This window comes from Myotis lucifugus, unplaced genomic scaffold (assembly GCF_000147115.1).
Source record: "Myotis lucifugus unplaced genomic scaffold, Myoluc2.0 scaffold_13, whole genome shotgun sequence".
NCBI classification, from domain to species: domain Eukaryota; kingdom Metazoa; phylum Chordata; class Mammalia; order Chiroptera; family Vespertilionidae; genus Myotis; species Myotis lucifugus.
Window position 1 is genome coordinate 1,353,518 of NW_005871061.1, and position 13,918 is coordinate 1,367,435.

At 40.5% G+C, this 13,918-nt stretch overlaps 1 protein-coding gene across 1 annotated transcript in view; it reads left to right on the forward strand.

Moving 5' to 3' along the window:
- Positions 1–1,440: 1,440 nt before the first annotated feature.
- Positions 1,441–13,918, forward strand: part of SYTL4 (synaptotagmin like 4) — a 73,891-nt gene continuing 61,413 nt past the window's right edge. The window contains exon 1 of the mRNA XM_006084690.3: positions 1,441–1,630. The gene's annotated coding sequence lies outside the window, so the exon portion shown is untranslated. The remainder of the gene's footprint in view (positions 1,631–13,918) is intronic.

Sequence of the window (13,918 nt, forward strand, 5' to 3'; positions counted from 1 at the left end):
AGGCAGGGTATTGAAGAATTCAAGTATGGAAGAAAACACTTGGTAGACCCTGGGAGCTGAATTTTACTGTTTTGTCTTCTAGAAATAAAACGATTTTTTTCTTTCTCTATTAAAGAGTTTCAAAAAACATGTTTTATATTATCAAAGCTATACGTGCTCATTATAAGAAAGTTGACAAATACAGAAAAGTAGGAGGAAAAGGAAAAATTCATTTAGTTCCAGCACCTAGAGATTGCCACTATTAATATTTTGCATAATTCTTTCTAGCCTTTTTTTCATTAATATCTCCCCATTTCCATTAATTGTTGTATTAAATGCTGTATCCTACTTTCAATTAATATTAGACATAAGCATTTTTTTGTCATTATGAACTGTGTAAACACAGTAGTCCCCATTATCTGCCAATTTGCGTTCTATGATTTCAGTTACCTGATGTCAACTGCAGTTGGAAAATATTAAATGGAAAATTCCAATAATAAACAATTCATAAGTTTTAAATTGTGTGCCATTCTGAGTAGTGTGATGAAATCTCATGCTTTCCTGCTCCAATCCATCCAGGATGTGAATCATCCCTTTGTTTAGTGTATCCATACTGTAAATACTATCTGGCCATTATTAATGTCTGGCTGTCTAGATTATCAGATCAACTGTCATAGTACTGCAGTGCTTGTGTTCAAGTAACCCTTATTGTACTTAATAATGGCCACAAAATGCAAGAGTAGTGATGCTGGCAATTTAAATATACCAAAGAGAAGCCATAAAGTGCTTCCTTTAAATGAAAAGGTATGTATAGGAAAAAAATCATAGTATATATAGGGTTCAGTACTATTTGTGGTTTCAGGCATCCCCTGGGTGCATTGGAATATCTCTCTCATGGATAAGGAGGGACTACTGTGCCAGTTTTACTGGCTATATAATATTCTGGGTCCCGTGGTGTGCCCCAGACTCTGACAGGAGGAAGATTTTCAAACCTTTGCCAATCTCATTATAATTCTAATTCGCTCTTCTTTTATTATGCTGAGTTGAATGTACCAGTTGTGTCCCTGTGTGAATTTAGTCTTAAGTCCTTTGCTCAAAATGTTTCTATTTTAGACGGACATTTTTCTTTGCCATAAAAAACGGAAAGTCAAATGATCAGAATGGTATCATATTTTATTTCCCCACATTATATGGTCTACTCTAGAGTCTTCATCTTCCTAAAAGAACACGACAAAAGTTTGATAACTTTTGGCTCAGTTGAGTGGCAGAGGCAGGTAATTTATCATCTGAGAGAGTGATCACAGATGGAAGTGAGAGCGGGATCAGGTCTAGTCTTAGACCCCTATCTTTAGTCCTCAAGCGCCCTTTCCTAACCCGGGAGGACATCCGTCCAGTGCTTTAAGGCTTTGGCTCCAAGAGCTCTCCTTGGAGTGGCGCGATCCCCCACTAAGGAGCCCGGAGCCCTGTGCGGCCCCTTTAAGAGTCCAGCTCCTCCCCGCTCCAGGGAAAGTTGCAGCTTTTTCCGCCTCCCAGGAGGGTGAGAAGGGCCGGCCGCCTGAGCGAGATTGCAGTCTTCCCGGAGCTGTAGACCCTGTCCTGAATCGGACACTGGGACGTCTCGCCCTCTCGTGGCACCTGTTGCAGGTGACAGGTAGGTCCGCGGCCAGAGGCCGCCACTTCGCCGGGCCCCCACTCCTCCCGGGCCCCCAACCCCTTTTCGCTGCGCCCCCACCCCCATCTCAGGGACCTGCGCCCTTCCCAGTCTTTCCTGTCCCTTCCCCTGCCTGCCTCTCTGGACCGCAAGCCCCAAGCCTTCACTCCTGTCTGCTTGGGGTGAACCCTTCCCGCCAGTTGGCTTTCTCCCGGGCCCCTTCCTTCCCGGCCGTCGCTAAGGCGGGCTGTGCCCCTCTGTGTACCCTGTCTCGCCTCGCGCGGAGTGGCTGGCTTTTCCCGCCTGCGGGAAGCTGGGGCACGTCCCCTGGGGCGGGGGGTGGGGCCGAGTTCCTAGCGGGGAGCTGCGCCCTCGGAGGCGTCGAGTCACCTTTCGCTGGGTCCTCTGGCAGCACCCAGCCTTTCCGCGTGGTCTCAGCCCCGCGCTTCTTCCGGACGGGCCGGGCCGGGCCGACGTCTGGTAGCGTCTGCTTCCCGGGCCGCCGGCAGCAGGTAAAGGCTGCTGGCCCCAGTCCTGCCTGAGTGGGCTTCCTCAGTGCTTGGGGCCCGGACGCAGCTGTGTGCTCTGGAGCTGAACTGCTTTTTCTCGCCACCCTTCAAGCAGCTTCAAGGAATTGCTCCTGGAGGAGGGTCCCCAGAACCCCCAGAAAAGGCACAGAACACTTCTGTCTTCTGTGATGGTTTGTAAAGGGGTAGATGAACGCCTTCAGCCCTTAATGTAGAATGAAATGGTTGATTTTTTGCTGGGGAAATCATTTGGTTAGAACAAGTGATTGAACAAGTGATCTGTTTCTCATTAACTAACCTCTTCTTCCCCCAGTACCCTGCTTCTTCAGAACCAGAGGACCTAGCATTCCAGAATACAGCCTTTACCAGGGTTGGCCCTAGACCTTGAACATTTGTGGCAGAAATTAGTCTTCAGTACATCCTAGACCTCCTAGTTTTAATTGGCTTCTTTTCTGCTTTTTCAGGTTCCCACCTCCACCCTTCAATAAGTCCATTAATATTGCGGTATTATTGACCTAATGTGTTTACCCGCTGGTTTGTGGAGAGAACAATGTCTGATGCAAAGAATTGGGGCCCTGAGGAAGTACTTTGTTGTAGTGGTAGTTGACTTTTTTTTTTTTAAGCCCCTGCTGGAATTCCTAGTAGGAAAAGACCACCAACTTGGTGTTCGAGACTTTTCCTGGCAGGGGGTGAAGATTTCTGGTAACACAGCTTCCAGGTAATAGCTCTAGGTCAGAGTATGTTGAGGGATAATTGGTCTATGAGCATATGTAGCATTCTGGATGATACTCTCTGAGCTTTCCCCCTTAACGGCTGCTACTAATAATGGTTGTTAGAATCCACTGAGCCAGGCACTTTGATAAGTTCTTGACATAATTATCTCATATAATCCTCATAACTCTATGCAGTAGGCACTACAATTATAACTGTGTTGTGATGAAAAGGAGACTCAAAGGTTAAGTGCCTTGCCCCAAGTCACCCAATAGATGAGGGGCAGAGCTGGGTCATCTGACTGAACTGCTGTGTTCCTATCCCCAGTCACACCACCTCTGCTGTATTAGATGTTAGAAACACCAAATAGCTCACAAGTGAGGACAAGTGATTAAAAATTTCCCAAGCTGAAGCATACATAAGTTTTGGTCCTTGATTCCACCCTGGATGCACTGTGGAGACTTTGGACCACTTACCTCACTGGTGTCTTACTCACTTCACCATTTCACTTCCAATAGGGGTCCAATCACCACATTGCCACCATGAGCACACAGCCCTGAATGTACCTAGCTGAACGAAACATCTGGGGCTCTTAGCTCAATAGTAATTGTCCTGAAGTTAGGAATGGGTAACTCTGGATTCTAGGGATATGTGTTCTTGACTCAACTTCTTCCTTTTTTCCTGGCTAGGGGAGAAATGAGGATGTGGTATGTGAAAAGGATTCCCCAACAGCCAGTCCAGAGAGCCTGAGGGGGAGTGTTTGCTTGTTTTATGGTGGGATGGGAGGGGTACCTTAGGCAGGGACAGTCCAGTAGAAAATGTACTCCTTGATCTCATCTTTGGGCCTTTGTTCAAACTTCTCCTTTTTCCCCCCTGAAAAGCTAACTTGCTACCCATACCACTCCCCTGCCATTAAGTCCTATTCATCTTTCAAGATTTAGCTCTAAAGTCGCTCACTTTGTTTACACCTCAGGAAAGCCCTTAACCCCTGTCTTAATTGTTTTTTTCACCTGAACGCTGTAACTTCTTTAAGGGCAAGGTCTGGATCATAGCGCTCCCTTTGTTTTAGGCACAAGAAATTAACAAATATCTGTGCTAGGAACTGGGGATACCATACCTTCAAGGGCCTGAGGTCTGGTGATGGTGGGGTTGAAGTACAAAAGAGGCACTTTAAATCCGACAGCTAGGAGTTTGTACTTAAACGTCATCTCCGTGGAACCTTCCCTAATTATGTGTAAACTTGCAACCCTTCCCTGAACATCCCATGTGCCCCTTCCTTACCTTATTACTATAATGTATCATAGTGTGTATTCCATCCATTTTTCTTTCTTATTGTCTGTTCCTCTCCCCTCTCCATAATGTAAGTTCCACGTGGTTAGGGTTTTCTGTTTGTTTTATTCACCAGTGAACCACAGCATCCATAAGGGGGCCTGGCACATAGGTGCTTACTAATATTGTTAAATGAATTAATGCATGACATTACTGTTCTAGGAATCAGCACTTTTTTTTTGTGGTCTCCCAGAACTGAAATCAAGGGAACCCTGGCTGTCACCCTACGGCTGTAAGGTTGCCCTGGGCCAGTTCTCACTGTTTTCCTTCTGAGTTTTGCTTTGAGATTGCATTCCTGATAACAACTTTGACCTAGTTGGAAGTACTTCCTCTCTCTTTTTTAAGGCATGAGTCTCTGAATGGAAACTTCAGAAGTTTAAAGTGGAAATGTAAAGATACTGTGCTTCAGGTGGATAGGGAGGGAGGCTGCACTGAGAGGATGGGGTGTGGATTGTCAGATGTCTTGAGGCATTGTAGGCATTTGGTGAGCTCAGTAGAAGCTGGAGAAAGTTACTGTGCAATAGGGAAGTGAACAGCCGAAAATAATAAAAGATGCCACAAATTAAGCATCTGGTCTCAAGTCACCTTTAGCCTTTTAGGCCTGAGGTAGTTACTGGATTATGAATTTATGGAAAAGCCATTGCTGAGCATTGTATAGTACTTGACTAGTTTTTTAAAATTGATTTTTAAAGAGGGAAGGAGGAAAGACACACACACACACACACACACACACACAGAGAGAGAGAGAGAGAGAGAGAGAGAGAGAGAGAGAGAGAGATGCCCTGACCAGGGATGTAACCTGTAACCTAGGTATGTGCCCTGATCGGGAAATCACACCCGTGACCTTCTGGTGCACAGGACAATGCTCCAACTAACTGAGCCACACTGGCCAGGGCAGTACTTGACTAATTTTATGTTAGGATTATACTGTGAGGAAACCATAGGAAACATAAAAGAAAAAAAGTACTGTTCTGTTTAAATGTGCTTTGAAATATTCAGAAAAAAAGGGGCTAGAATCCCTTAAAAGACAAGCTTGCAAGGAATTGGGCCCTTGATATGGTGGTAAATATGTGATTCTTCACCATTTGATGTATGTTAACTTATTTGATACTCAAATTTGTACAGAAAACTTCTGCTTGGCCCCCCTATTCTACTAAATTTAGCTCCCCAACATTTGAACATTGGAGTGACACAGGACTCAGTTCCTGGACTTTTCACCATCCAAAATCTTCCTAGAAGCATTCATCCAGCCCTATGGCTTTAAATACCATGTATATATACACTCATCACTCAGAAATGTATGTCTCTCACCTAAGCCTTTCTTTGAAGCTACAGCCTCATGTATCCAATGGCCTTTTCGACGTCTCACATGTAACATGGCCAAAACAGTACTCCTGATACCTCTCACATCCCCAGCCCCTTCCCTCAACTTCCCATATCTCAGTAAAATGGCACCAGCATCCATTCAGTTTCTCAAACTAAGAATCTGGGGTTACCCTTCATTCCTGTCTTTCTCTCAACCTCCCAACATCCAATTCATCAGCAAGTCCTGTTGACTGAACTTCTAAGTGTGTCATATATTCTGTCATATGTATCCATCTAATTTGCCTATCACTCTAGTCTGAGCCATCACAATGCTGAAATAAATATCTTTGCACAATGCTCAAGGAGGGATATAGATATAAGATGCACACATGTACAAATATTTATGTAGGATAACTTTCTATTAGGAGAATTGTTACGTCAAAGGATATATATTTTTAAAAATGTGAGTGGGCACTGCTGAAGTGACATCTAAGAAGGTTTATACTGTCACCATGGAAAGTGGCTTTTCTTTTTATATATATATATATATTTTTTTTTTATTGAGTTTTTTACAGAGAGGAAGGGAGAAGGATAGAGAGTTTGAAACATCAATGAGAGAGAAACCTCGATCAGCTGCCTCCTGCACACCCCCTACTGGGGATGTGCCCGCAACCAAGGTACATGCCCTTGACCGGAATCGAACTTGGGACCCTTCAATCCGCAGGCCTACGCTCTATCCACTGAGCCAAACCAGTTAGGGCGAAAGTGGCTTTTCTTATGTCCTTGCTAAGGATGGACTTTCTTTTTAATTTTTGCCCATCTGATAGGTGAAAAATAGTATATAGCTGATTTATTTTGCATTTTTCTGATCACTGGTGTTATATTTTCATGTATGTTAACTATTTGTATTTTTCCTGAGACTTGCTTCTTAATATCCTTTGCACATTTTTCTTTTGGCTTATATGTTTAATTTGTTTGCAAGATCTCTGTGTTTATTAGGGATATTTACCCATTGCCTGTTATATGGTGCAAGCTTTTTTTTTCTCTCTAGTCTGTCATATGTCATACTTTGTTCATGATGTGTATCACTCTTGTAATCAGATAAAACACACTATAAAACATTTAAAAACATGTTCATTAGATTTGGCAATTAGGAGGTCAATGACGACATCAGTGCAGCAGGAGGAGAGAAAGGCAGATTGGGGAGTGAGCACTGAGGACTGATAAGGAATATGGTATACACTTTGAAGGGGCTTGGCTATTATGGGAAGGAGAGAGTGTTTCTTATAGACAGTCAATAAAATGTTGTTAATTTTGTTTTGTTTAAATATAGAAGAGGGGTGAGCCCATTTATGTGTAGATGGCACAAAGCTTGATGATGTGAGGTTGTTGAGAAAGCAAGAGGATGGGGGCTCCAGATTGAAAGAGGTGAAAAGACTGACCTTAGAGGAAGGGAGGTGGCTCTTCCATTGAGACAGGAGGGAAAGAGGGTGGTATTGGTGAGGCTGTGGAGAAGGAAGGAGCTGTAGAAGGACAGGATTTTGAGAGAGGTCCCATCTGATGAGAGTGGTGAAGAGTTGGAAAGGCATTTGAGAGGGATGGAAAGAGGAGCCCGTTAGAGGCATATCATCCAGATTGCCACATCATAGCAACTCAAGAAAGTTTTGGATAACTTGAATGTGTTTCTGCCCCAAGTCACAGAACCCTATATCCATTCTCTCCAGCACTCACCAGCCTAGGTGTAGAAACAGAGTCTAGTCTAGACAGTCTAGTTTGGGGGATTTTTCTGGGTGGCTGTGACAGAAATATAAGAAGGCATGAGATTGGACACTGCTGGCAGAATAGTTGAAATGATGGACCACTGTGGCTTTCATATCTGTGACTATCTAAATCTACCTTGAACTTAAGTAATTCTTGAGACCTGGGAAATTTCCATGGCATCTACACTGTTTCTTGTTTGTAGCTCTATCAATTCAGGTATCAGAATAGCTTTAGTATCAGTGTCTTTAAACTATTACTTGCAACTTTTAAGAAAACATGAGTTGATTTACTGAGGGCCTACAATATGCCAGTTTCTAGGCTAGGTGCTTAAGATGTAGTGGAGAAGAAGATAGATGATGGCTTTTTTAAAAAAAAAATATTGATTAAGTTATTACATATGTGTCCTTATCCCACATTACCCCCCCCCCACTCATGCCCTCATCCCCCTGTTGTCTGTGTCCATTGGTTAGGCCTATATGTTTGCATATAAGTCCTTTGGTTGATCTTTTAAATCAGCGGTTCTCAACCTGTGGGTCGCGACCCCTTTGAGGGTCGAACGACCCTTTTACAGGGGTCGCCTAAGACCATCGCAAAACACATATATAATTACATATTGTTTTTGTGATTAATCACTATGCTTTAATTATGTTCAATTTGTAACAATGAAAATACATCCTGCATGTCAGATATTTTTTTTGCATATCAGATATTTACATTACAATTCATAACAGTAGCAAAATTACAGTTATGAAGTAGCAACGAAAATAATTTTATGGTTGGGGGTCACCACAACATGAGGAACTGTATTAAAGGGTCGCGGCATTAGGAAGGTTGAGAACCACTGTTTTAAATGGAACATATTTTAGCAGGGGAAATATGTGTTAAACAATGTATCACATAATCAGTAATTTAATCACAATTGTGATAGTTCTCTGAAGTTCAGTTTTTTTTAGAAATCAATTGTTACATTACTTTAACAGGTTTTACCAATTTACATTTTATTTATTAATTTATTATTGACACTATTACAGATGTCTCCTGCCCCCCTCACCCCCCTTTGCCCATCTCTACACAGTCCCCCCTCCTACACTGAACATTGCCCACCTCTACGCAGTCTGTCACCACATTGTTGTCTGTGTCCATGTGCTATGCATATATGCATATACTTTCTTTGGTTAACCTCTTCCCACCACCACCCTTCCCTCTGAGATCTGTTAGTCTTTTCCATGCTTCCATGTCTCTGGACCTATTTAGTTTGTCAGTTTATTTTGTTCATTAGATTCCACATATAAGTGAGATTATATGGTATTTGTCTTTCTCTGGCTGACTTATTTCACTTAGAATAATAATCTCCAGGTCTATCCATGCTGTTGCAAATGGTAAGAGTTCCTTCTTTTTTACAGCTGTGTAGTATTCCATTGTGTAAATATACCACAGCTTTTTTTTATCCATTCCTCTATTGATGGACACTTGGCATCATTGTCACCAATTTATACTTGCAAACAAAGTATTAGAGTACCTCCTACATCTTCCTTCTTTAAAATTGAATATTGTCTTTTAAAAAATTTGCTGAATTGATAGGTAAATAAAAAAATGTTATTACTATTAAGAGTTAAACTTTTACTTTTTTATATCTATTGGTCATTTGATCTTCCTCCTTCAAGAATTATCTGTTCATTCTCTTTGTGTATTGGATACGTATCTCTCCTTGTTTTTAGTGTATCTCTCTTTCCATGTTTGAAATCATTAATCACCCTTCTCTTTCTCCTCCCTTAGCTTTGGAAACACTAAAATAGATTTCACCCAGTCTCTCAGGCCATTCCCTTTCTATCTTCTTTGAACGTCTTTCTTAATTATTTTGGAAATGTTGGTGTGCTTATGGACTGACTATATTTTTATTACTTGACCCCAAAAAGATAACATAAATCTTCTGTTCTCCTCGCCACATTCCACTCCCTAGAGGTAACAATATTAAATGTGTATTTCTTTCCATTTATATATGACTATATAAACATTTCTTTCCTTCCTTCCTTCCCTCCTTCCTTCCTTCCTTCCTTCCTTCCTTCCTTCCTTCCTTCCTTCCTTCCTTCCTTCCTGCCAGTATGCACATAAATGTTAAAAAAATACAAATGGAATAATAATATATGTTTTACAGTGTATTGTTTCCTTAATATTTATGACAAGTTTTCAGTGTCAGTATATATAGAACTACATCTGTCTTTTTAACAGTGACATAGTATTCCATTATATGTATGTACCATACTTTTTTAATCAGTTCCCTATTGGTAGATGTTTAAATTATTGTGTGTGTTTTTTTTTGCTGGTTCAAACATTGAGCATTCTTATGATATATATTTGTGAATCTACTTGAATATCGGTAGGATAAGTTTTTCAAGATGGAATGGCTCCATCAAAAACTGGTCAGTGGTGCTAAAGATTCAGAGAGGTCTAGGAAGATAAAGACTGACTATTGTCCATTGATTTAGAAGGTTCTTGGTGACCTTAGAGTAATTTCAGGGGAGTGGGGGGATGGAATTCTAGACTTTGGTAGGTTGAGAAATGATTGGGATATGAAGGAGTAGAGGCAGTGAACATGGATCATTCCTTAGAGAAATTTGGCTCTGAAGAGCAGAGAGAGGGTGGTAGTAGGGGAAGGGTTGAGATCTGGGGAAGTTTCCCCCCCCCCCTTTTTTTAAGTTTAGGAGGGACTTACTAGTAGATGTCTTTAAAAGCTGATGGTAAGGAAGGGATAATTGATAGAGCAAAGTCCTCACAGGGCAGAGTCCTTATGCCAGATGGAAAAGGATCCAGAATGAGGTGGAGGGATTACCCTTAAATAAAAGGAAGGTCATTAGTGTTGGGGAAAACAAAAGTGAATATAGACGAAAATAAGTTTATAGATTTGACAGAAGGAACTTACCTGAGAGCATTTTTATTTCTTGAAGATATAAGAGAAAAGCTCATCCTTTTAGAGCAGTGGTTGGAGTGGAGCAAAGTTTGGGTTGGCGATTTGAGTTACTTGAGGAAGGTTTGAAATAGTTATCATGGTGACCAGGAGAGCAAATTAGGATCAGGGAAGCATACTTTGAGTGTCAGGCAGTGTTGAGGTGACCCTAGTGTCTAAGAATTGATATTGATAATAATCCACCAGATTGTGATTTTTATTTTCTCCAGTAGATCTCAGGAGTCCTAGTCATAAAAGCACAACAGTTGGGCTCTTCTAGGGCTATATTTTTTTAATCAGATATTTGCAATAAAAATATGGGTTATTGAGGATATTGACAAGAGTGCAGTTGAAACAACAGAATGCAAACTGTCTAGGAAAGGAAGAGAAGACAGGAAGGAGCTGACAGGGTAAATGTAGAAGGGTCTATGGAAAGACGAACCCTCCCCCATGAGGTCTAAGAACCAGTGGGAGCAGTTTAGAAGGATAGGGGATTGTAATTGGAGTGAAGTATTTGAATTAATGATATCAAAAGTGGAGAAGTTCTGGGTTATAAACTCTTAGGTGTGGCTGGGTATGATATATGGTATTTTTGATATCAGCTTATTCATTCAACAAATATTTATTGTGTGCACATTATGTGGCAGACAGTGCTCTTGGCACTGAAGGTATAGAGATGAATAAAACAAAGTCCCTTCTCTCACACAGCTTACTACCTAGTGCAGGAAATTATTCATTTTTATAAAATAAAAGGGTATCTTCACTGATATGCTGATTATTGAATGTGTAGTTCTATTTAGAAATATTAATAATGCCAAGGTCAAATATTTACATATATGGGGCTAGGAATATCAGCTTGACATTTTAAGTTCCTTACTTTATTGTACCTTACATTAACTGAATTATGAAAATTCCTACTTCCTCCTCCTTTAAAACATTTAAAGGTACTTTCATATGTTATGTCAGAATTGAAGATAAAAGAAATATATACACATGTAATTTAGAATTTTAGTACTTTAGTATTTTTTTATACTTTAGTATTTTCTAATGTTAGGACATTGCTTCTAGCTATTGACCAGATGTTGACAATGCATGTACTAATCTTGTTCTAGGGATTTGATGTAATGTGTAAAGTAATTTTGGTTAAGAAGGCAGTTTAGTAGGGAAAGAGAGCTTACGGTATGTTAATATTTTACCTTTATTTTTTATGTTCTAATATATATCAACTCCTTTGTATATGTATACTCATGTATGTATTTATTAATATTTTATTTGAAATAAACTAGTATTTATTTTATGTCTTATTGGCCTTAAATAACACGTTAAAATTATCTGCCATGTATACAGTTCAATTTAAGTTCAACTACAGGTTGGTTGATTGTGTTTAAGGTTTCTGTGGCCATAGCTAGATCACAGCATCCCTAAAATTAAAAAAGAAACCAAATGCGTGAAATCACAGTTATGTGTGAACATGGGTTGGATTAGTCACGAACCATCATGATTTCTCGTTTAAGGGGACTGTGTGGGTGATTTTTAGGTGACGTGGCCTGCAAGAAAGAATTAGATGGTAGCTAGAGTTCAGTTTAGAAATCCCCGCCATCTGTGATCCTGGCAAGGAGAAGAGGGTCTTCTCTGTGGGGGCTGCGGGTTTGTCAAAGCTTGTTGACTAAGGAAAGATAATGGTGTTTCACAATGATGAGGCTTATCATTGAAAAATGACATGTCAGGTGTCACTAGACTTGAAAAATATTTTTATATATATTTTATTGATTTTTCACAGAGAGGAAGGGAGAGGGATAGAGAGTTAGAAACATCGATGAGAGAGAAACTTCGATCAGCTGCCTCCTGCACACCCCCCACTGGGGATGTGCCTGCAACCAAGATACATGCCCTTGACCGGAATCGAACCTGGGACCCTTTAGTCCGCAGGCCAACGCTCTATCCACTGAGCCAAACCGGCTAGGGCTTGAAAAAATATTTTATACATATAAATGACCTGGATTTTTAAACAGTCTGTTCTTTTAGTTGGGGATTTTTTATCTTTTTAAGCTTTGACGCTATTAAGGAAAGGGACTTTGGCAGAGGAGAGGATGAACCTGCCATCCTTCACCTATCGACTTCATGGGGCCCTTGTCAATCCACTTGGCTCATGTGAGAGGAAGCCTCAAGTGTAAGTCTTGCCAGCTGAAACACCAAATGGGATTTGTCTTAATATGCATTTACCCTGCCGGGGGAGGGGGCGTGTATTTGCATTCATGGTTCCATTTTTATAATATTTTCTACTTCTATGTACCATGTTTATGGAAATATGCCTTCTAGGATTGGTGGTAGGTTTAAGGTATCTGGAATTGCTGAGGAGCAGGAAAAAAATGTGAAATCATGAAAATAAGGCCACATTTCCATGTATCCAAGTAACCACCCTGCAGGAGAAATTTATAAACATACACACATACACACACATAGGTGGGGCAAAAGTAGGTTTATAGTTGTTCGTATGAAAATAATAATACAATAATTAATAAATAATACAACAACAATAAATTCTGTTTCACATACAACTGTAAATCTATTTTGCATATATATATATATATATATATTCCCTCTGGGATTCACTTTAGAGAAGTATATATTATTTTCAGTGGGAATTTCTTCAAGCCATTTTTGAACAGAATTTGATGGTATGGAAAGGTAACTTGAAATATTGGGGGGATCACTTTATAAAGTATGATTATCTAACCACTATGCTGTATAACCAAAACTAATAGAAAATAAGATTGAATATCAACTGTAATTGAAAAATTAAGTTAAAAAAGGTAGCCTTGTGGATTCAATCTATAGGAACTTGTACACTCTTATGATTCTGAGGGCTAACAAAGGAGTTTATATTTTAGTCACTCCCCCACCCCCATATTCTCCTATCATCCTTGAGAAGGAATTTCCTGGATGAGGAGAATGGATCCTTTCCCATGCGTAGAGTTAATCTGAACCTGTTATACATCATTGCATGGGAAGGTCAGAGAACTGAGAAAGTAAGCTGGACCGAGGGCCTCTCAAATGTTCATCTGTTATTAGCTGAGGACTTTTAAAAAAACGATGCCTCTAGTTCTAGGTAGGATGTCCCCTTTCCCAAATATCACCATGTATGAACAATATTATCAGAATACGAAGACATTGTATACCATAGTGGTTAAGAGCTCAGACTCTGGAACTAGACTGACTGGGTTCAAAAACTACCAGGGGTGGGCAAACTTTTTGACTCGAGGGCCACAATGGGTTCTTAAACTGGACCGGAGGGCCGGAACAAAAGCATGGATGGAGTGTTTGTGCGAACTAATATAAATTCAAAGTAAACATCATTACATAAAAGGGTACGGTCTTTTTTTTTTTTTTAGTTTTATTCATTTCAAACGGGCCGGATCCGGCCCGCGGGCCGTAGTTTGCCCACGGCTGAACTAGACTATCGTTACAGGGCATATGACCTTGGGCAAGTTATTTGCTCGATGTGTTCCTCACTTTCCTCAATTGTAAGACATGATAATATAGTACCTACCTCATAATATGATTGTGGGAACTAAATGATTTCATATATGTAAAGTGCTTAGACATTTCTTGGTACATAGTAAACATTATGGAAACGTTATCTGCTTTCTTCTTACCCTCCCCCACCCCTCCTCTTCCTTTTCCATCCCCATCATCATCACTATTATCTTA